A 17,204-nucleotide genomic window follows, 5' to 3' on the forward strand; every position below is an offset into this window, starting at 1 on the left:
AGCAGTTCCACACACGACGAGGCTCACTGGAGTACAATACGACATAGGCAGGAAAATACTGTTCCCGCCCGGGATCGAACCGGGGACCTTCTGCGTGTGAAGCAGACGTGATAACCGCTACACTACGGAAACGACGGACACGCTCAGTCCATCCTTGTGCACTCGAATACGCCTCAGCCTTTCTCTCGTCCGCGCATGCACACACCATAGTTCTTTTGACAGCCTGAAACCCATCGCAGCCGAGGGCTCAAGAAGTCTTCGGGGTGCTCGAGAGGGTGTCTGCCGTAGCACCCCTAACGAGATAGCGGCGTTTCGCGCAGTCGTTATTGCAAGTCACATCAGCAAAAACAATCACCTCCTTAGCAGCAGGCAGTGCGCGCCCAGCGGCAGCTCCGCGGGAATTCGCGCTGCCTCCATCCCGCGAGCCTACACGAGACTTCCAGAGCACCCTGGAAGACATCGAGGGACTGGAGTAACTGGCATTCGCCGTGTCACAGGGCTCGTTGGTCTAGGGGTATGATTCCTGCTTAGGGTGCAGGAGGTCCCGGGTTCAAATCCCGGACGAGCCCTAGCGTTTTGTGCAAACTGATCGCACGTCAGTGGCTGAGTCAGCGCAAAAAGCTCGCCGCCAATATCAAATGAATTTCTTATTTGATGTGAGCAATTGACACTCTGATCCGACGCGTGAAGGCGGTTACGAAGGTTTCGGGTACAGATGGTAGCAGATGCATGTTAGTAAGTCTCGCTTAAAGTGATGAAAAAGTGTTTCCGCCCGGGATCGAACCGGGGACCTTCTGCGTGTTAGGCAGACGTGATAACCGCTACACCACGGAAACTGCTTATGTGCACCTTACTTCACAGACAACTTGTAGTGATGTTGCCATCGTAACTAAAAAATTCAATAAATGTGGTACTTGCAAAACGAAGGGACATGCAGCAGTTCCACACACGACGAGGCTCACTGGAGTACAATACGACATAGGCAGGAAAACACTGTTCCCGCCCGGGATCGAACCGGGGACCTTCTGCGTGTGAAGCAGACGTGATAACCGCTACACTACGGAAACGACGGACACGCTCAGTCCATCCTTGTGCACTCGAATACGCCTCAGCCTTTCTCTCGTCCGCGCATGCACACACCATAGTTCTTTTGACAGCCTGAAACCCATCGCAGCCGAGGGCTCAAGAAGTCTTCGGGGTGCTCGAGAGGGTGTCTGCCGTAGCACCCCTAACGAGATAGCGGCGTTTCGCGCAGTCGTTATTGCAAGTCACATCAGCAAAAACAATCACCTCCTTAGCAGCAGGCAGTGCGCGCCCAGCGGCAGCTCTACATGAGGGTACCAATAGCCCAGGAAGGCCGCCGACCGCGGGAATTCGCGCCGCCTCCATCCCGCGAGCCTACACGAGACTTCCAGAGCACCCTGGAAGACATCGAGGGACTGGAGTAACTGGCATTCGCCGTGTCACAGGGCTCGTTGGTCTAGGGGTATGATTCCTGCTTAGGGTGCAGGAGGTCCCGGGTTCAAATCCCGGACGAGCCCTAGCGTTTTGTGCAAACTGATCGCACGTCAGTGGCTGAGTCAGCGCAAAAAGCTCGCCGCCAATATCAAATGAATTTCTTATTTGATGTGAGCAATTGACACTCTGATCCGACGCGTGAAGGCGGTTACGAAGGTTTCGGGTACAGATGGTAGCAGATGCATGTTAGTAAGTCTCGCTTAAAGTGATGAAAAAGTGTTTCCGCCCGGGATCGAACCGGGGACCTTCTGCGTGTTAGGCAGACGTGATAACCGCTACACCACGGAAACTGCTTATGTGCACCTTACTTCACAGACAACTTGTAGTGATGTTGCCATCGTAACTAAAAAATTCAATAAATGTGGTACTTGCAAAACGAAGGGACATGCAGCAGTTCCACACACGACGAGGCTCACTGGAGTACAATACGACATAGGCAGGAAAATACTGTTCCCGCCCGGGATCGAACCGGGGACCTTCTGCGTGTGAAGCAGACGTGATAACCGCTACACTACGGAAACGACGGACACGCTCAGTCCATCCTTGTGCACTCGAATACGCCTCAGCCTTTCTCTCGTCCGCGCATGCACACACCATAGTTCTTTTGACAGCCTGAAACCCATCGCAGCCGAGGGCTCAAGAAGTCTTCGGGGTGCTCGAGAGGGTGTCTGCCGTAGCACCCCTAACGAGATAGCGGCGTTTCGCGCAGTCGTTATTGCAAGTCACATCAGCAAAAACAATCACCTCCTTAGCAGCAGGCAGTGCGCGCCCAGCGGCAGCTCTACATGAGGGTACCAATAGCCCAGGAAGGCCGCCGACCGCGGGAATTCGCGCCGCCTCCATCCCGCGAGCCTACACGAGACTTCCAGAGCACCCTGGAAGACATCGAGGGACTGGAGTAACTGGCATTCGCCGTGTCACAGGGCTCGTTGGTCTAGGGGTATGATTCCTGCTTAGGGTGCAGGAGGTCCTGGGTTCAAATCCCGGACGAGCCCTAGCGTTTTGTGCAAACTGATCGCACGTCAGTGGCTGAGTCAGCGCAAAAAGCTCGCCGCCAATATCAAATGAATTTCTTATTTGATGTGAGCAATTGACACTCTGATCCGACGCGTGAAGGCGGTTACGAAGGTTTCGGGTACAGATGGTAGCAGATGCATGTTAGTAAGTCTCGCTTAAAGTGATGAAAAAGTGTTTCCGCCCGGGATCTAACCGGGGACCTTCTGCGTGTTAGGCAGACGTGATAACCGCTACACCACGGAAACTGCTTATGTGCACCTTACTTCACAGACAACTTGTAGTGATGTTGCCATCGTAACTAAAAAATTCAATAAATGTGGTACTTGCAAAACGAAGGGACATGCAGCAGTTCCACACACGACGAGGCTCACTGGAGTACAATACGACATAGGCAGGAAAATACTGTTCCCGCCCGGGATCGAACCGGGGACCTTCTGCGTGTGAAGCAGACGTGATAACCGCTACACTACGGAAACGACGGACACGCTCAGTCCATCCTTGTGCACTCGAATACGCCTCAGCCTTTCTCTCGTCCGCGCATGCACACACCATAGTTCTTTTGACAGCCTGAAACCCATCGCAGCCGAGGGCTCAAGAAGTCTTCGGGGTGCTCGAGAGGGTGTCTGCCGTAGCACCCCTAACGAGATAGCGGCGTTTCGCGCAGTCGTTATTGCAAGTCACATCAGCAAAAACAATCACCTCCTTAGCAGCAGGCAGTGCGCGCCCAGCGGCAGCTCCGCGGGAATTCGCGCTGCCTCCATCCCGCGAGCCTACACGAGACTTCCAGAGCACCCTGGAAGACATCGAGGGACTGGAGTAACTGGCATTCGCCGTGTCACAGGGCTCGTTGGTCTAGGGGTATGATTCCTGCTTAGGGTGCAGGAGGTCCCGGGTTCAAATCCCGGACGAGCCCTAGCGTTTTGTGCAAACTGATCGCACGTCAGTGGCTGAGTCAGCGCAAAAAGCTCGCCGCCAATATCAAATGAATTTCTTATTTGATGTGAGCAATTGACACTCTGATCCGACGCGTGAAGGCGGTTACGAAGGTTTCGGGTACAGATGGTAGCAGATGCATGTTAGTAAGTCTCGCTTAAAGTGATGAAAAAGTGTTTCCGCCCGGGATCGAACCGGGGACCTTCTGCGTGTTAGGCAGACGTGATAACCGCTACACCACGGAAACTGCTTATGTGCACCTTACTTCACAGACAACTTGTAGTGATATTGCCATCGTAACTAAAAAATTCAATAAATGTGGTACTTGCAAAACGAAGGGACATGCAGCAGTTCCACACACGACGAGGCTCACTGGAGTACAATACGACATAGGCAGGAAAACACTGTTCCCGCCCGGGATCGAACCGGGGACCTTCTGCGTGTGAAGCAGACGTGATAACCGCTACACTACGGAAACGACGGACACGCTCAGTCCATCCTTGTGCACTCGAATACGCCTCAGCCTTTCTCTCGTCCGCGCATGCACACACCATAGTTCTTTTGACAGCCTGAAACCCATCGCAGCCGAGGGCTCAAGAAGTCTTCGGGGTGCTCGAGAGGGTGTCTGCCGTAGCACCCCTAACGAGATAGCGGCGTTTCGCGCAGTCGTTATTGCAAGTCACATCAGCAAAAACAATCACCTCCTTAGCAGCAGGCAGTGCGCGCCCAGCGGCAGCTCCGCGGGAATTCGCGCTGCCTCCATCCCGCGAGCCTACACGAGACTTCCAGAGCACCCTGGAAGACATCGAGGGACTGGAGTAACTGGCATTCGCCGTGTCACAGGGCTCGTTGGTCTAGGGGTATGATTCCTGCTTAGGGTGCAGGAGGTCCCGGGTTCAAATCCCGGACGAGCCCTAGCGTTTTGTGCAAACTGATCGCACGTCAGTGGCTGAGTCAGCGCAAAAAGCTCGCCGCCAATATCAAATGAATTTCTTATTTGATGTGAGCAATTGACACTCTGATCCGACGCGTGAAGGCGGTTACGAAGGTTTCGGGTACAGATGGTAGCAGATGCATGTTAGTAAGTCTCGCTTAAAGTGATGAAAAAGTGTTTCCGCCCGGGATCTAACCGGGGACCTTCTGCGTGTTAGGCAGACGTGATAACCGCTACACCACGGAAACTGCTTATGTGCACCTTACTTCACAGACAACTTGTAGTGATGTTGCCATCGTAACTAAAAAATTCAATAAATGTGGTACTTGCAAAACGAAGGGACATGCAGCAGTTCCACACACGACGAGGCTCACTGGAGTACAATACGACATAGGCAGGAAAATACTGTTCCCGCCCGGGATCGAACCGGGGACCTTCTGCGTGTGAAGCAGACGTGATAACCGCTACACTACGGAAACGACGGACACGCTCAGTCCATCCTTGTGCACTCGAATACGCCTCAGCCTTTCTCTCGTCCGCGCATGCACACACCATAGTTCTTTTGACAGCCTGAAACCCATCGCAGCCGAGGGCTCAAGAAGTCTTCGGGGTGCTCGAGAGGGTGTCTGTCGTAGCACCCCTAACGAGATAGCGGCGTTTCGCGCAGTCGTTATTGCAAGTCACATCAGCAAAAACAATCACCTCCTTAGCAGCAGGCAGTGCGCGCCCAGCGGCAGCTCCGCGGGAATTCGCGCTGCCTCCATCCCGCGAGCCTACACGAGACTTCCAGAGCACCCTGGAAGACATCGAGGGACTGGAGTAACTGGCATTCGCCGTGTCACAGGGCTCGTTGGTCTAGGGGTATGATTCCTACTTAGGGTGCAGGAGGTCCCGGGTTCAAATCCCGGACGAGCCCTAGCGTTTTGTGCAAACTGATCGCACGTCAGTGGCTGAGTCAGCGCAAAAAGCTCGCCGCCAATATCAAATGAATTTCTTATTTGATGTGAGCAATTGACACTCTGATCCGACGCGTGAAGGCGGTTACGAAGGTTTCGGGTACAGATGGTAGCAGATGCATGTTAGTAAGTCTCGCTTAAAGTGATGAAAAAGTGTTTCCGCCCGGGATCGAACCGGGGACCTTCTGCGTGTTAGGCAGACGTGATAACCGCTACACCACGGAAACTGCTTATGTGCACCTTACTTCACAGACAACTTGTAGTGATGTTGCCATCGTAACTAAAAAATTCAATAAATGTGGTACTTGCAAAACGAAGGGACATGCAGCAGTTCCACACACGACGAGGCTCACTGGAGTACAATACGACATAGGCAGGAAAACACTGTTCCCGCCCGGGATCGAACCGGGGACCTTCTGCGTGTGAAGCAGACGTGATAACCGCTACACTACGGAAACGACGGACACGCTCAGTCCATCCTTGTGCACTCGAATACGCCTCAGCATTTCTCTCGTCCGCGCATGCACACACCATAGTTCTTTTGACAGCCTGAAACCCATCGCAGCCGAGGGCTCAAGAAGTCTTCGGGGTGCTCGAGAGGGTGTCTGCCGTAGCACCCCTAACGAGATAGCGGCGTTTCGCGCAGTCGTTATTGCAAGTCACATCAGCAAAAACAATCACCTCCTTAGCAGCAGGCAGTGCGCGCCCAGCGGCAGCTCCGCGGGAATTCGCGCTGCCTCCATCCCGCGAGCCTACACGAGACTTCCAGAGCACCCTGGAAGACATCGAGGGACTGGAGTAACTGGCATTCGCCGTGTCACAGGGCTCGTTGGTCTAGGGGTATGATTCCTGCTTAGGGTGCAGGAGGTCCCGGGTTCAAATCCCGGACGAGCCCTAGCGTTTTGTGCAAACTGATCGCACGTCAGTGGCTGAGTCAGCGCAAAAAGCTCGCCGCCAATATCAAATGAATTTCTTATTTGATGTGAGCAATTGACACTCTGATCCGACGCGTGAAGGCGGTTACGAAGGTTTCGGGTACAGATGGTAGCAGATGCATGTTAGTAAGTCTCGCTTAAAGTGATGAAAAAGTGTTTCCGCCCGGGATCGAACCGGGGACCTTCTGCGTGTTAGGCAGACGTGATAACCGCTACACCACGGAAACTGCTTATGTGCACCTTACTTCACAGACAACTTGTAGTGATGTTGCCATCGTAACTAAAAAATTCAATAAATGTGGTACTTGCAAAACGAAGGGACATGCAGCAGTTCCACACACGACGAGGCTCACTGGAGTACAATACGACATAGGCAGGAAAACACTGTTCCCGCCCGGGATCGAACCAGGGACCTTCTGCGTGTGAAGCAGACGTGATAACCGCTACACTACGGAAACGACGGACACGCTCAGTCCATCCTTGTGCACTCGAATACGCCTCAGCATTTCTCTCGTCCGCGCATGCACACACCATAGTTCTTTTGACAGCCTGAAACCCATCGCAGCCGAGGGCTCAAGAAGTCTTCGGGGTGCTCGAGAGGGTGTCTGCCGTAGCACCCCTAACGAGATAGCGGCGTTTCGCGCAGTCGTTATTGCAAGTCACATCAGCAAAAACAATCACCTCCTTAGCAGCAGGCAGTGCGCGCCCAGCGGCAGCTCTACATGAGGGTACCAATAGCCCAGGAAGGCCGCCGACCGCGGGAATTCGCGCCGCCTCCATCCCGCGAGCCTACACGAGACTTCCAGAGCACCCTGGAAGACATCGAGGGACTGGAGTAACTGGCATTCGCCGTGTCACAGGGCTCGTTGGTCTAGGGGTATGATTCCTGCTTAGGGTGCAGGAGGTCCTGGGTTCAAATCCCGGACGAGCCCTAGCGTTTTGTGCAAACTGATCGCACGTCAGTGGCTGAGTCAGCGCAAAAAGCTCGCCGCCAATATCAAATGAATTTCTTATTTGATGTGAGCAATTGACACTCTGATCCGACGCGTGAAGGCGGTTACGAAGGTTTCGGGTACAGATGGTAGCAGATGCATGTTAGTAAGTCTCGCTTAAAGTGATGAAAAAGTGTTTCCGCCCGGGATCGAACCGGGGACCTTCTGCGTGTTAGGCAGACGTGATAACCGCTACACCACGGAAACTGCTTATGTGCACCTTACTTCACAGACAACTTGTAGTGATGTTGCCATCGTAACTAAAAAATTCAATAAATGTGGTACTTGCAAAACGAAGGGACATGCAGCAGTTCCACACACGACGAGGCTCACTGGAGTACAATACGACATAGGCAGGAAAATACTGTTCCCGCCCGGGATCGAACCGGGGACCTTCTGCGTGTGAAGCAGACGTGATAACCGCTACACTACGGAAACGACGGACACGCTCAGTCCATCCTTGTGCACTCGAATACGCCTCAGCATTTCTCTCGTCCGCGCATGCACACACCATAGTTCTTTTGACAGCCTGAAACCCATCGCAGCCGAGGGCTCAAGAAGTCTTCGGGGTGCTCGAGAGGGTGTCTGCCGTAGCACCCCTAACGAGATAGCGGCGTTTCGCGCAGTCGTTATTGCAAGTCACATCAGCAAAAACAATCACCTCCTTAGCAGCAGGCAGTGCGCGCCCAGCGGCAGCTCTACATGAGGGTACCAATAGCCCAGGAAGGCCGCCGACCGCGGGAATTCGCGCCGCCTCCATCCCGCGAGCCTACACGAGACTTCCAGAGCACCCTGGAAGACATCGAGGGACTGGAGTAACTGGCATTCGCCGTGTCACAGGGCTCGTTGGTCTAGGGGTATGATTCCTGCTTAGGGTGCAGGAGGTCCCGGGTTCAAATCCCGGACGAGCCCTAGCGTTTTGTGCAAACTGATCGCACGTCAGTGGCTGAGTCAGCGCAAAAAGCTCGCCGCCAATATCAAATGAATTTCTTATTTGATGTGAGCAATTGACACTCTGATCCGACGCGTGAAGGCGGTTACGAAGGTTTCGGGTACAGATGGTAGCAGATGCATGTTAGTAAGTCTCGCTTAAAGTGATGAAAAAGTGTTTCCGCCCGGGATCGAACCGGGGACCTTCTGCGTGTTAGGCAGACGTGATAACCGCTACACCACGGAAACTGCTTATGTGCACCTTACTTCACAGACAACTTGTAGTGATGTTGCCATCGTAACTAAAAAATTCAATAAATGTGGTACTTGCAAAACGAAGGGACATGCAGCAGTTCCACACACGACGAGGCTCACTGGAGTACAATACGACATAGGCAGGAAAATACTGTTCCCGCCCGGGATCGAACCGGGGACCTTCTGCGTGTGAAGCAGACGTGATAACCGCTACACTACGGAAACGACGGACACGCTCAGTCCATCCTTGTGCAATCGAATACGCCTCAGCATTTCTCTCGTCCGCGCATGCACACACCATAGTTCTTTTGACAGCCTGAAACCCATCGCAGCCGAGGGCTCAAGAAGTCTTCGGGGTGCTCGAGAGGGTGTCTGCCGTAGCACCCCTAACGAGATAGCGGCGTTTCGCGCAGTCGTTATTGCAAGTCACATCAGCAAAAACAATCACCTCCTTAGCAGCAGGCAGTGCGCGCCCAGCGGCAGCTCCGCGGGAATTCGCGCCGCCTCCATCCCGCGAGCCTACACGAGACTTCCAGAGCACCCTGGAAGACATCGAGGGACTGGAGTAACTGGCATTCGCCGTGTCACAGGGCTCGTTGGTCTAGGGGTATGATTCCTGCTTAGGGTGCAGGAGGTCCCGGGTTCAAATCCCGGACGAGCCCTAGCGTTTTGTGCAAACTGATCGCACGTCAGTGGCTGAGTCAGCGCAAAAAGCTCGCCGCCAATATCAAATGAATTTCTTATTTGATGTGAGCAATTGACACTCTGATCCGACGCGTGAAGGCGGTTACGAAGGTTTCGGGTACAGATGGTAGCAGATGCATGTTAGTAAGTCTCGCTTAAAGTGATGAAAAAGTGTTTCCGCCCGGGATCGAACCGGGGAGCTTCTGCGTGTTAGGCAGACGTGATAACCGCTACACCACGGAAACTGCTTATGTGCACCTTACTTCACAGACAACTTGTAGTGATGTTGCCATCGTAACTAAAAAATTCAATAAATGTGGTACTTGCAAAACGAAGGGACATGCAGCAGTTCCACACACGACGAGGCTCACTGGAGTACAATACGACATAGGCAGGAAAATACTGTTTCCGCCCGGGATCGAACCGGGGACCTTCTGCGTGTGAAGCAGACGTGATAACCGCTACACTACGGAAACGACGGACACGCTCTGTCCATCCTTGTGCACTCGAATACGCCTCAGCCTTTCTCTCGTCCGCGCATGCACACACCATAGTTCTTTTGACAGCCTGAAACCCATCGCAGCCGAGGGCTCAAGAAGTCTTCGGGGTGCTCGAGAGGGTGTCTGCCGTAGCACCCCTAACGAGATAGCGGCGTTTCGCGCAGTCGTTATTGCAAGTCACATCAGCAAAAACAATCACCTCCTTAGCAGCAGGCAGTGCGCGCCCAGCGGCAGCTCCGCGGGAATTCGCGCCGCCTCCATCCCGCGAGCCTACACGAGACTTCCAGAGCACCCTGGAAGACATCGAGGGACTGGAGTAACTGGCATTCGCCGTGTCACAGGGCTCGTTGGTCTAGGGGTATGATTCCTGCTTAGGGTGCAGGAGGTCCCGGGTTCAAATCCCGGACGAGCCCTAGCGTTTTGTGCAAACTGATCGCACGTCAGTGGCTGAGTCAGCGCAAAAAGCTCGCCGCCAATATCAAATGAATTTCTTATTTGATGTGAGCAATTGACACTCTGATCCGACGCGTGAAGGCGGTTACGAAGGTTTCGGGTACAGATGGTAGCAGATGCATGTTAGTAAGTCTCGCTTAAAGTGATGAAAAAGTGTTTCCGCCCGGGATCGAACCGGGGAGCTTCTGCGTGTTAGGCAGACGTGATAACCGCTACACCACGGAAACTGCTTATGTGCACCTTACTTCACAGACAACTTGTAGTGATGTTGCCATCGTAACTAAAAAATTCAATAAATGTGGTACTTGCAAAACGAAGGGACATGCAGCAGTTCCACACACGACGAGGCTCACTGGAGTACAATACGACATAGGCAGGAAAATACTGTTCCCGCCCGGGATCGAACCGGGGACCTTCTGCGTGTGAAGCAGACGTGATAACCGCTACACTACGGAAACGACGGACACGCTCAGTCCATCCTTGTGCACTCGAATACGCCTCAGCCTTTCTCTCGTCCGCGCATGCACACACCATAGTTCTTTTGACAGCCTGAAACCCATCGCAGCCGAGGGCTCAAGAAGTCTTCGGGGTGCTCGAGAGGGTGTCTGCCGTAGCACCCCTAACGAGATAGCGGCGTTTCGCGCAGTCGTTATTGCAAGTCACATCAGCAAAAACAATCACCTCCTTAGCAGCAGGCAGTGCGCGCCCAGCGGCAGCTCCGCGGGAATTCGCGCCGCCTCCATCCCGCGAGCCTACACGAGACTTCCAGAGCACCCTGGAAGACATCGAGGGACTGGAGTAACTGGCATTCGCCGTGTCACAGGGCTCGTTGGTCTAGGGGTATGATTCCTGCTTAGGGTGCAGGAGGTCCCGGGTTCAAATCCCGGACGAGCCCTAGCGTTTTGTGCAAACTGATCGCACGTCAGTGGCTGAGTCAGCGCAAAAAGCTCGCCGCCAATATCAAATGAATTTCTTATTTGATGTGAGCAATTGACACTCTGATCCGACGCGTGAAGGCGGTTACGAAGGTTTCGGGTACAGATGGTAGCAGATGCATGTTAGTAAGTCTCGCTTAAAGTGATGAAAAAGTGTTTCCGCCCGGGATCGAACCGGGGAGCTTCTGCGTGTTAGGCAGACGTGATAACCGCTACACCACGGAAACTGCTTATGTGCACCTTACTTCACAGACAACTTGTAGTGATGTTGCCATCGTAACTAAAAAATTCAATAAATGTGGTACTTGCAAAACGAAGGGACATGCAGCAGTTCCACACACGACGAGGCTCACTGGAGTACAATACGACATAGGCAGGAAAATACTGTTCCCGCCCGGGATCGAACCGGGGACCTTCTGCGTGTGAAGCAGACGTGATAACCGCTACACTACGGAAACGACGGACACGCTCAGTCCATCCTTGTGCACTCGAATACGCCTCAGCCTTTCTCTCGTCCGCGCATGCACACACCATAGTTCTTTTGACAGCCTGAAACCCATCGCAGCCGAGGGCTCAAGAAGTCTTCGGGGTGCTCGAGAGGGTGTCTGCCGTAGCACCCCTAACGAGATAGCGGCGTTTCGCGCAGTCGTTATTGCAAGTCACATCAGCAAAAACAATCACCTCCTTAGCAGCAGGCAGTGCGCGCCCAGCGGCAGCTCCGCGGGAATTCGCGCCGCATCCATCCCGCGAGCCTACACGAGACTTCCAGAGCACCCTGGAAGACATCGAGGGACTGGAGTAACTGGCATTCGCCGTGTCACAGGGCTCGTTGGTCTAGGGGTATGATTCCTGCTTAGGGTGCAGGAGGTCCCGGGTTCAAATCCCGGACGAGCCCTAGCGTTTTGTGCAAACTGATCGCACGTCAGTGGCTGAGTCAGCGCAAAAAGCTCGCCGCCAATATCAAATGAATTTCTTATTTGATGTGAGCAATTGACACACTGATCCGACGCGTGAAGGCGGTTACGAAGGTTTCGGGTACAGATGGTAGCAGATGCATGTTAGTAAGTCTCGCTTAAAGTGATGAAAAAGTGTTTCCGCCCGGGATCGAACCGGGGAGCTTCTGCGTGTTAGGCAGACGTGATAACCGCTACACCACGGAAACTGCTTATGTGCACCTTACTTCACAGACAACTTGTAGTGATGTTGCCATCGTAACTAAAAAATTCAATAAATGTGGTACTTGCAAAACGAAGGGACATGCAGCAGTCCCACACACGACGAGGCTCACTGGAGTACAATACGACATAGGCAGGAAAATACTGTTCCCGCCCGGGATCGAACCGGGGACCTTCTGCGTGTGAAGCAGACGTGATAACCGCTACACTACGGAAACGACGGACACGCTCAGTCCATCCTTGTGCACTCGAATACGCCTCAGCCTTTCTCTCGTCCGCGCATGCACACACCATAGTTCTTTTGACAGCCTGAAACCCATCGCAGCCGAGGGCTCAAGAAGTCTTCGGGGTGCTCGAGAGGGTGTCTGCCGTAGCACCCCTAACGAGATAGCGGCGTTTCGCGCAGTCGTTATTGCAAGTCTCATCAGCAAAAACAATCACCTCCTTAGCAGCAGGCAGTGCGCGCCCAGCGGCAGCTCCGCGGGAATTCGCGCCGCCTCCATCCCGCGAGCCTACACGAGACTTCCAGAGCACCCTGGAAGACATCGAGGGACTGGAGTAACTGGCATTCGCCGTGTCACAGGGCTCGTTGGTCTAGGGGTATGATTCCTGCTTAGGGTGCAGGAGGTCCCGGGTTCAAATCCCGGACGAGCCCTAGCGTTTTGTGCAAACTGATCGCACGTCAGTGGCTGAGTCAGCGCAAAAAGCTCGCCGCCAATATCAAATGAATTTCTTATTTGATGTGAGCAATTGACACTCTGATCCGACGCGTGAAGGCGGTTACGAAGGTTTCGGGTACAGATGGTAGCAGATGCATGTTAGTAAGTCTCGCTTAAAGTGATGAAAAAGTGTTTCCGCCCGGGATCGAACCGGGGAGCTTCTGCGTGTTAGGCAGACGTGATAACCGCTACACCACGGAAACTGCTTATGTGCACCTTACTTCACAGACAACTTGTAGTGATGTTGCCATCGTAACTAAAAAATTCAATAAATGTGGTACTTGCAAAACGAAGGGACATGCAGCAGTTCCACACACGACGAGGCTCACTGGAGTACAATACGACATAGGCAGGAAAATACTGTTCCCGCCCGGGATCGAACCGGGGACCTTCTGCGTGTGAAGCAGACGTGATAACCGCTACACTACGGAAACGACGGACACGCTCAGTCCATCCTTGTGCACTCGAATACGCCTCAGCCTTTCTCTCGTCCGCGCATGCACACACCATAGTTCTTTTGACAGCCTGAAACCCATCGCAGCCGAGGGCTCAAGAAGTCTTCGGGGTGCTCGAGAGGGTGTCTGCCGTAGCACCCCTAACGAGATAGCGGCGTTTCGCGCAGTCGTTATTGCAAGTCACATCAGCAAAAACAATCACCTCCTTAGCAGCAGGCAGTGCGCGCCCAGCGGCAGCTCCGCGGGAATTCGCGCCGCCTCCATCCCGCGAGCCTACACGAGACTTCCAGAGCACCCTGGAAGACATCGAGGGACTGGAGTAACTGGCATTCGCCGTGTCACAGGGCTCGTTGGTCTAGGGGTATGATTCCTGCTTAGGGTGCAGGAGGTCCCGGGTTCAAATCCCGGACGAGCCCTAGCGTTTTGTGCAAACTGATCGCACGTCAGTGGCTGAGTCAGCGCAAAAAGCTCGCCGCCAATATCAAATGAATTTCTTATTTGATGTGAGCAATTGACACTCTGATCCGACGCGTGAAGGCGGTTACGAAGGTTTCGGGTACAGATGGTAGCAGATGCATGTTAGTAAGTCTCGCTTAAAGTGATGAAAAAGTGTTTCCGCCCGGGATCGAACCGGGGACCTTCTGCGTGTTAGGCAGACGTGATAACCGCTACACCACGGAAACTGCTTATGTGCACCTTACTTCACAGACAACTTGTAGTGATGTTGCCATCGTAACTAAAAAATTCAATAAATGTGGTACTTGCAAAACGAAGGGACATGCAGCAGTTCCACACACGACGAGGCTCACTGGAGTACAATACGACATAGGCAGGAAAATACTGTTCCCGCCCGGGATCGAACCGGGGACCTTCTGCGTGTGAAGCAGACGTGATAACCGCTAGACTACGGAAACGACAGACAGCGAACGTTCATCTTGACAATTTCAAGTTGTCTCAGCTCTTCCCCGTCCGTGCTCGCAAGTTCGATATTTATTTTGCCTGCCTGAATCTTTCCTTATAGCAGCAGGCATTGCGAGCCTAGCGGTTGCAGCTCCACTTGTTGAAACCAATAGCTCCCCGCCGACCGCGACGCGAGCATTGTACGTCCAGATCCCCATTACCTATTTGGCATTCACCCTTCAATCACGCTCTGTATAGTTGATGATAGGTTGGTTAACAAGAAGCGTTCACGAATGTAGTTACTTGCGCTATAATGAAACCTTTGTTAAGGCAGTCAAATGTCTGTATCTGCGCTGTTACGCTTGAACACCCACGTCTATTCATGACGGCCCTTCGGGTATTCGATTTAGCTTTTGAGGTACCCGCGGAGTCCTTCATCTGCGCTTTTAAACCGTACGGGTTTGTTGCTAGCCACGTGGCTTAGTAGCGGCAGACGTTTACTACGTTTCCTATTCTCAACGGAGTAAGACATGTCAAAATCGAATAGACGAAACAAGTTACTTCATAGTTAAACATTGACAGAGTTCGTGCAATTGTCATGTACGATGGACAATCACACACATGCTCAGGGTGTGGACAGGAGGGTCACGTTCGTTCTAATTGTTTGCAGCGGTGGATCACACAGACTCTACCAGGAGAAATGGTACAGTATGTTCCTCCATCGATTATGCTGATTACTTAGGAACAAGTGACGGCACCTATGACGTCTGGCGCACAAAATAAGGCACTTGCGACGTCGGGCGGTGGGGATCACGTTAGGTTACCATGGCAAACAGACACGTTATTCATCAGCTAAACACCACCCGTTCTCAGCAGACGGGGTCGCCAGATAAACCGATCAGCGACTGCCACCGCGAAACGAGCGGATGGATGTTGATCCACAAGTCGTGCCAACTCAAGTTTTCCTCTCGGAAGGCGCAGAAGAGGTAGATCTACATTCGCATTCTAACACGGAGACATACGTTCGGGAGAAGCGACCATCCCTCAAGAAACGCCGACGGATGCCGTTTGGCAACTGTCTCTTGCGGACAGATATACACGATCGTACTGATTTCGACAGTGTCGTGTATGTCCTTGCTCCGGAAGGAGGACCCACCAATATAACTTTCGTTTCACACCACCTGTTTATTTAACAATTTAGGAACTGAGACGATGGACTTTTTTTTTCTCCTGGACACCCGTTCGGAGGTGAAGGGGGAAAATAGAACTCCGTGGCAGCCGCGAGGGATCACAACAATGGCCTCTGTGGTAGCTGATGAACCGCACCGACAGCCACTCTCCTGTAATTCGTGGGCGTACGACGTGGATGACGGCTCTTTGGTAGGCCCATTACCTACAGATGAGGAGCAGTTACACAATCCTCCACGTGTCCTGCAGACAGCATGATAATAGAAATAGCAGGGTGGCGTCGGGGTTCAAAATGGTTCAAATGGCTCTGAGCACTATGGGACTCAACAGCTTAGGTCATAAGTCCCCTAGAACTTAGAACTACTTAAACCTAACTAACCTAAGGACATCACACACACCCATGCCCGAGGCAGGATTCGAACCTGCGACCGTAGCAGTCCCGCGGTTCCAGACTGCAGCGCCAGAACCGCTAGACCACCGCGGCCGGCTGGCGTCGGGGTGACCAAACCCGTCGCCACTGCGTACACCGATGACTGCCGCTACCTTCGAGGTCGAACTACTGTCGAATCGATCGCGATGATGAACACCAGTCATACGTGGTACTTCCTGGAATTAAGGAAAACATGCAAGGGTGGACCCACCAATATAACTTTCTTTTCATACCACTTATTTGTTTAACAATTTATAAACTGTGTTTTACAGATAATCGAATCATTTAACCATAAAATTTTCTTTAGCAAAATGAACGAATTTGCAAAATTCTTTTGACCATAAACCTCAAGCTGAATAAGCTTTTAATCTTTGTGAAATTAATCTGGAGTGCTGTATTGCAAAACAGCAAACAATATGACAATGTTTACAAGAAGGCCGGCGTGCAGCCCACCCGTTATCGGGTGTAACAGCGGTGTTTACTACCTCGCTGGACGCAGTCTGTCTTTTTAAATGCTCTCCTGCAACACATGAAAACTGTATGAGCACCATTGATGACATGAGTGATTCAATTACTCAAAACAAATGACTTAATTTTTAATTTGAAAGCAGTGTGTTGAAAGGTTCGGGGTTAAGATGTGCACCTGTGCCTACAGGTTAAACAGATTAACAAACAATATGACAAGGATAAGACTCACTTGAAAGCAAACAACCTCTGAATTTCAATCGGCAACCAGCGTGCGACTGGACCTCTATCCGTCCTTTCTGACAATTGACCAAAGCCTTGGTGACAGTTGGCTGTTAATATTTTTAAGGTTAAACTGATTGTCAGCTATTAACACCTCTCTGAAGGAACGCCTTAAAACATCAAATGGTACAAGTCGATCTGAGTACTAAGGGACTTAACATCTGAGGTCATCAGTTCCTTAGAACTTAGGACTACTTAAACCTAAGTAACCAAGAACATCATACACAGCCATGCCCGAGGCAGGATTCGAACCTGCGACCATAGCAGTCGTGCGGTTCCGGACTGAAGCGCCTAGAAACGCTCGGCCACCGCGGCCGGCCTTAAAACGTCACTTGTGAACACTTATTAGAAGAGAACTCACTCGACGGAACCTCAGGATACAGCTAAAATACATCAATAATGTTGTGTCTGGACAAGACAGCCTAGACACGATGAGAGGAAACCGAAAGGCACGCGCTTAAACTCACGCAGGCTGGCGTGAGGTCTGAAACAGGATACGTAATGAATGCTATAAAGAAAAGTACGTAGCTTCTGGAATACTTAACTTT

General features: G+C 52.3%; 46 non-coding genes across 46 annotated transcripts; 15 read left to right on the forward strand and 31 right to left on the reverse strand.

Moving 5' to 3' along the window:
* Positions 1-59: 59 nt before the first annotated feature.
* Positions 60-132, reverse strand: Trnav-cac (transfer RNA valine (anticodon CAC)). The gene has a single exon. It is a non-coding gene; the product is annotated as a tRNA-Val (tRNA).
* A 365-nt stretch (positions 133-497) lies between these two features.
* On the forward strand, positions 498-569 carry Trnap-agg (transfer RNA proline (anticodon AGG)). Its single transcript has one exon. It is a non-coding gene; the product is annotated as a tRNA-Pro (tRNA).
* Positions 570-763: 194 nt separating this feature from the next.
* Trnav-aac (transfer RNA valine (anticodon AAC)) lies at positions 764-836 on the reverse strand. The gene has a single exon. It is a non-coding gene; the product is annotated as a tRNA-Val (tRNA).
* Positions 837-994: 158 nt separating this feature from the next.
* Positions 995-1,067, reverse strand: Trnav-cac (transfer RNA valine (anticodon CAC)). The gene has a single exon. It is a non-coding gene; the product is annotated as a tRNA-Val (tRNA).
* Positions 1,068-1,469: 402 nt separating this feature from the next.
* Positions 1,470-1,541, forward strand: Trnap-agg (transfer RNA proline (anticodon AGG)). Its single transcript has one exon. It is a non-coding gene; the product is annotated as a tRNA-Pro (tRNA).
* A 194-nt stretch (positions 1,542-1,735) lies between these two features.
* Positions 1,736-1,808, reverse strand: Trnav-aac (transfer RNA valine (anticodon AAC)). Its single transcript has one exon. It is a non-coding gene; the product is annotated as a tRNA-Val (tRNA).
* Positions 1,809-1,966: 158 nt separating this feature from the next.
* Positions 1,967-2,039, reverse strand: Trnav-cac (transfer RNA valine (anticodon CAC)). The gene has a single exon. It is a non-coding gene; the product is annotated as a tRNA-Val (tRNA).
* Positions 2,040-2,441: 402 nt separating this feature from the next.
* On the forward strand, positions 2,442-2,513 carry Trnap-agg (transfer RNA proline (anticodon AGG)). Its single transcript has one exon. It is a non-coding gene; the product is annotated as a tRNA-Pro (tRNA).
* Positions 2,514-2,707: 194 nt separating this feature from the next.
* On the reverse strand, positions 2,708-2,780 carry Trnav-aac (transfer RNA valine (anticodon AAC)). The gene has a single exon. It is a non-coding gene; the product is annotated as a tRNA-Val (tRNA).
* Positions 2,781-2,938: 158 nt separating this feature from the next.
* On the reverse strand, positions 2,939-3,011 carry Trnav-cac (transfer RNA valine (anticodon CAC)). Its single transcript has one exon. It is a non-coding gene; the product is annotated as a tRNA-Val (tRNA).
* A 365-nt stretch (positions 3,012-3,376) lies between these two features.
* Positions 3,377-3,448, forward strand: Trnap-agg (transfer RNA proline (anticodon AGG)). Its single transcript has one exon. It is a non-coding gene; the product is annotated as a tRNA-Pro (tRNA).
* A 194-nt stretch (positions 3,449-3,642) lies between these two features.
* On the reverse strand, positions 3,643-3,715 carry Trnav-aac (transfer RNA valine (anticodon AAC)). The gene has a single exon. It is a non-coding gene; the product is annotated as a tRNA-Val (tRNA).
* A 158-nt stretch (positions 3,716-3,873) lies between these two features.
* On the reverse strand, positions 3,874-3,946 carry Trnav-cac (transfer RNA valine (anticodon CAC)). The gene has a single exon. It is a non-coding gene; the product is annotated as a tRNA-Val (tRNA).
* Positions 3,947-4,311: 365 nt separating this feature from the next.
* Positions 4,312-4,383, forward strand: Trnap-agg (transfer RNA proline (anticodon AGG)). Its single transcript has one exon. It is a non-coding gene; the product is annotated as a tRNA-Pro (tRNA).
* Positions 4,384-4,577: 194 nt separating this feature from the next.
* Positions 4,578-4,650, reverse strand: Trnav-aac (transfer RNA valine (anticodon AAC)). The gene has a single exon. It is a non-coding gene; the product is annotated as a tRNA-Val (tRNA).
* Positions 4,651-4,808: 158 nt separating this feature from the next.
* Positions 4,809-4,881, reverse strand: Trnav-cac (transfer RNA valine (anticodon CAC)). Its single transcript has one exon. It is a non-coding gene; the product is annotated as a tRNA-Val (tRNA).
* A 365-nt stretch (positions 4,882-5,246) lies between these two features.
* On the forward strand, positions 5,247-5,318 carry Trnap-agg (transfer RNA proline (anticodon AGG)). Its single transcript has one exon. It is a non-coding gene; the product is annotated as a tRNA-Pro (tRNA).
* Positions 5,319-5,512: 194 nt separating this feature from the next.
* Positions 5,513-5,585, reverse strand: Trnav-aac (transfer RNA valine (anticodon AAC)). Its single transcript has one exon. It is a non-coding gene; the product is annotated as a tRNA-Val (tRNA).
* A 158-nt stretch (positions 5,586-5,743) lies between these two features.
* On the reverse strand, positions 5,744-5,816 carry Trnav-cac (transfer RNA valine (anticodon CAC)). Its single transcript has one exon. It is a non-coding gene; the product is annotated as a tRNA-Val (tRNA).
* Positions 5,817-6,181: 365 nt separating this feature from the next.
* Trnap-agg (transfer RNA proline (anticodon AGG)) lies at positions 6,182-6,253 on the forward strand. Its single transcript has one exon. It is a non-coding gene; the product is annotated as a tRNA-Pro (tRNA).
* A 194-nt stretch (positions 6,254-6,447) lies between these two features.
* Trnav-aac (transfer RNA valine (anticodon AAC)) lies at positions 6,448-6,520 on the reverse strand. The gene has a single exon. It is a non-coding gene; the product is annotated as a tRNA-Val (tRNA).
* A 158-nt stretch (positions 6,521-6,678) lies between these two features.
* Trnav-cac (transfer RNA valine (anticodon CAC)) lies at positions 6,679-6,751 on the reverse strand. The gene has a single exon. It is a non-coding gene; the product is annotated as a tRNA-Val (tRNA).
* A 402-nt stretch (positions 6,752-7,153) lies between these two features.
* On the forward strand, positions 7,154-7,225 carry Trnap-agg (transfer RNA proline (anticodon AGG)). Its single transcript has one exon. It is a non-coding gene; the product is annotated as a tRNA-Pro (tRNA).
* Positions 7,226-7,419: 194 nt separating this feature from the next.
* On the reverse strand, positions 7,420-7,492 carry Trnav-aac (transfer RNA valine (anticodon AAC)). The gene has a single exon. It is a non-coding gene; the product is annotated as a tRNA-Val (tRNA).
* Positions 7,493-7,650: 158 nt separating this feature from the next.
* Trnav-cac (transfer RNA valine (anticodon CAC)) lies at positions 7,651-7,723 on the reverse strand. Its single transcript has one exon. It is a non-coding gene; the product is annotated as a tRNA-Val (tRNA).
* Positions 7,724-8,125: 402 nt separating this feature from the next.
* On the forward strand, positions 8,126-8,197 carry Trnap-agg (transfer RNA proline (anticodon AGG)). Its single transcript has one exon. It is a non-coding gene; the product is annotated as a tRNA-Pro (tRNA).
* A 194-nt stretch (positions 8,198-8,391) lies between these two features.
* Positions 8,392-8,464, reverse strand: Trnav-aac (transfer RNA valine (anticodon AAC)). Its single transcript has one exon. It is a non-coding gene; the product is annotated as a tRNA-Val (tRNA).
* Positions 8,465-8,622: 158 nt separating this feature from the next.
* Trnav-cac (transfer RNA valine (anticodon CAC)) lies at positions 8,623-8,695 on the reverse strand. The gene has a single exon. It is a non-coding gene; the product is annotated as a tRNA-Val (tRNA).
* Positions 8,696-9,060: 365 nt separating this feature from the next.
* Trnap-agg (transfer RNA proline (anticodon AGG)) lies at positions 9,061-9,132 on the forward strand. Its single transcript has one exon. It is a non-coding gene; the product is annotated as a tRNA-Pro (tRNA).
* A 194-nt stretch (positions 9,133-9,326) lies between these two features.
* Positions 9,327-9,399, reverse strand: Trnav-aac (transfer RNA valine (anticodon AAC)). Its single transcript has one exon. It is a non-coding gene; the product is annotated as a tRNA-Val (tRNA).
* A 158-nt stretch (positions 9,400-9,557) lies between these two features.
* Positions 9,558-9,630, reverse strand: Trnav-cac (transfer RNA valine (anticodon CAC)). Its single transcript has one exon. It is a non-coding gene; the product is annotated as a tRNA-Val (tRNA).
* Positions 9,631-9,995: 365 nt separating this feature from the next.
* Trnap-agg (transfer RNA proline (anticodon AGG)) lies at positions 9,996-10,067 on the forward strand. Its single transcript has one exon. It is a non-coding gene; the product is annotated as a tRNA-Pro (tRNA).
* Positions 10,068-10,261: 194 nt separating this feature from the next.
* On the reverse strand, positions 10,262-10,334 carry Trnav-aac (transfer RNA valine (anticodon AAC)). The gene has a single exon. It is a non-coding gene; the product is annotated as a tRNA-Val (tRNA).
* Positions 10,335-10,492: 158 nt separating this feature from the next.
* Trnav-cac (transfer RNA valine (anticodon CAC)) lies at positions 10,493-10,565 on the reverse strand. The gene has a single exon. It is a non-coding gene; the product is annotated as a tRNA-Val (tRNA).
* A 365-nt stretch (positions 10,566-10,930) lies between these two features.
* On the forward strand, positions 10,931-11,002 carry Trnap-agg (transfer RNA proline (anticodon AGG)). The gene has a single exon. It is a non-coding gene; the product is annotated as a tRNA-Pro (tRNA).
* A 194-nt stretch (positions 11,003-11,196) lies between these two features.
* On the reverse strand, positions 11,197-11,269 carry Trnav-aac (transfer RNA valine (anticodon AAC)). Its single transcript has one exon. It is a non-coding gene; the product is annotated as a tRNA-Val (tRNA).
* A 158-nt stretch (positions 11,270-11,427) lies between these two features.
* Positions 11,428-11,500, reverse strand: Trnav-cac (transfer RNA valine (anticodon CAC)). The gene has a single exon. It is a non-coding gene; the product is annotated as a tRNA-Val (tRNA).
* A 365-nt stretch (positions 11,501-11,865) lies between these two features.
* On the forward strand, positions 11,866-11,937 carry Trnap-agg (transfer RNA proline (anticodon AGG)). The gene has a single exon. It is a non-coding gene; the product is annotated as a tRNA-Pro (tRNA).
* Positions 11,938-12,131: 194 nt separating this feature from the next.
* On the reverse strand, positions 12,132-12,204 carry Trnav-aac (transfer RNA valine (anticodon AAC)). Its single transcript has one exon. It is a non-coding gene; the product is annotated as a tRNA-Val (tRNA).
* Positions 12,205-12,362: 158 nt separating this feature from the next.
* Positions 12,363-12,435, reverse strand: Trnav-cac (transfer RNA valine (anticodon CAC)). The gene has a single exon. It is a non-coding gene; the product is annotated as a tRNA-Val (tRNA).
* A 365-nt stretch (positions 12,436-12,800) lies between these two features.
* On the forward strand, positions 12,801-12,872 carry Trnap-agg (transfer RNA proline (anticodon AGG)). The gene has a single exon. It is a non-coding gene; the product is annotated as a tRNA-Pro (tRNA).
* A 194-nt stretch (positions 12,873-13,066) lies between these two features.
* Trnav-aac (transfer RNA valine (anticodon AAC)) lies at positions 13,067-13,139 on the reverse strand. Its single transcript has one exon. It is a non-coding gene; the product is annotated as a tRNA-Val (tRNA).
* Positions 13,140-13,297: 158 nt separating this feature from the next.
* Trnav-cac (transfer RNA valine (anticodon CAC)) lies at positions 13,298-13,370 on the reverse strand. Its single transcript has one exon. It is a non-coding gene; the product is annotated as a tRNA-Val (tRNA).
* Positions 13,371-13,735: 365 nt separating this feature from the next.
* On the forward strand, positions 13,736-13,807 carry Trnap-agg (transfer RNA proline (anticodon AGG)). The gene has a single exon. It is a non-coding gene; the product is annotated as a tRNA-Pro (tRNA).
* Positions 13,808-14,001: 194 nt separating this feature from the next.
* On the reverse strand, positions 14,002-14,074 carry Trnav-aac (transfer RNA valine (anticodon AAC)). Its single transcript has one exon. It is a non-coding gene; the product is annotated as a tRNA-Val (tRNA).
* Positions 14,075-14,232: 158 nt separating this feature from the next.
* Positions 14,233-14,305, reverse strand: Trnav-cac (transfer RNA valine (anticodon CAC)). The gene has a single exon. It is a non-coding gene; the product is annotated as a tRNA-Val (tRNA).
* Between the last annotated feature and the right edge of the window lie 2,899 nt (positions 14,306-17,204).

This window comes from Schistocerca cancellata, chromosome 2, assembly GCF_023864275.1.
Source record: "Schistocerca cancellata isolate TAMUIC-IGC-003103 chromosome 2, iqSchCanc2.1, whole genome shotgun sequence".
Classification (NCBI taxonomy): Eukaryota; Metazoa; Arthropoda; class Insecta; order Orthoptera; family Acrididae; genus Schistocerca; species Schistocerca cancellata.